Raw genomic sequence first — 966 nt, forward strand, 5'->3', positions numbered from 1 at the left:
GCGTCTGTAGTCCAACGGTTAGGATAATTGCCTTCCAAGCAATAGACCCGGGTTCGCCTCCCGGCAGACGCAATTTTTTATTTTTATTTTCGATGAGGGCCGCTCTGAATCACACCAGGCCGTGCACGACCACATGTCAGGCCCAGCAACACACTAGGCCGTGCACGACCACATGTCAGGCCCAGCAACACACTAGGCCGTGCACGACCACATGTCAGGCCCAGCATCACACCAGGCCATTGACTTAACACCAGGCTGGCTGAGCAATTCCTCTTTGCCAACACTTCTAAACGTTTTTGTTTCATCCTATTTTCTGACTTTTATGTGTTTCGGCCGGTTTTCTTACTTCAGCGGTTTTATCTTAATTTAAAAAATGTTCATGGATTTAATAAATGTATGAATTAAAAAAATATCCGTGGATTTTGATATATTCGTAAATTTCAACAAACTTCTCATCAATATGGAAAATATAGAAAAAACATTTTTTTTAAAAATATGTTCATGAATTTAAAAATATCCAAAAATTTAAGACAATTCATGATCCAAAATAATTACAAACTTTTAAAAAATTCATGAAGTTAGAAAATATTTCAAAATTGGAATATGTTCACAAATTTAATAAACATGCATGAATTTTAAAATTATCACAAATTCTAAAATGTTTATAAATTAAAAAAATAAGAGGGAAAAAGGAAAGGGTGTAATTATAATAAGACAGGAAATAAAATAATTGATTCAATAAACAAAACAAACGACAGAGAAACAAATAAAAACCGTCGGAACTTTTCCAAAACCGGGTTGAGGGTTCCCAATACCAGAGCTAAGATGACTAGTCCTTCAGTGAACACACATGAGCAGTGGCGGAGCTTAGTGGAGATCAAGCTGGGCCATCGCCCCCTTGCCCAGGAGATTTGTTCATATTATCATGAGTAAATTGCTTCATAGAAATCTGGCCTAAATCTGATG

The 966-nt window shown here is 36.6% G+C and overlaps 1 non-coding gene across 1 annotated transcript; it reads left to right on the forward strand.

Moving 5' to 3' along the window:
• On the forward strand, positions 1–72 carry TRNAG-UCC. The gene has a single exon. It is a non-coding gene; the product is annotated as a tRNA-Gly (tRNA).
• Positions 73–966: the final 894 nt, after the last annotated feature.

The sequence above is a fragment of the Triticum dicoccoides genome, chromosome 2A, assembly GCF_002162155.2.
Source record: "Triticum dicoccoides isolate Atlit2015 ecotype Zavitan chromosome 2A, WEW_v2.0, whole genome shotgun sequence".
NCBI lineage: Eukaryota > Viridiplantae > Streptophyta > Magnoliopsida > Poales > Poaceae > Triticum > Triticum dicoccoides.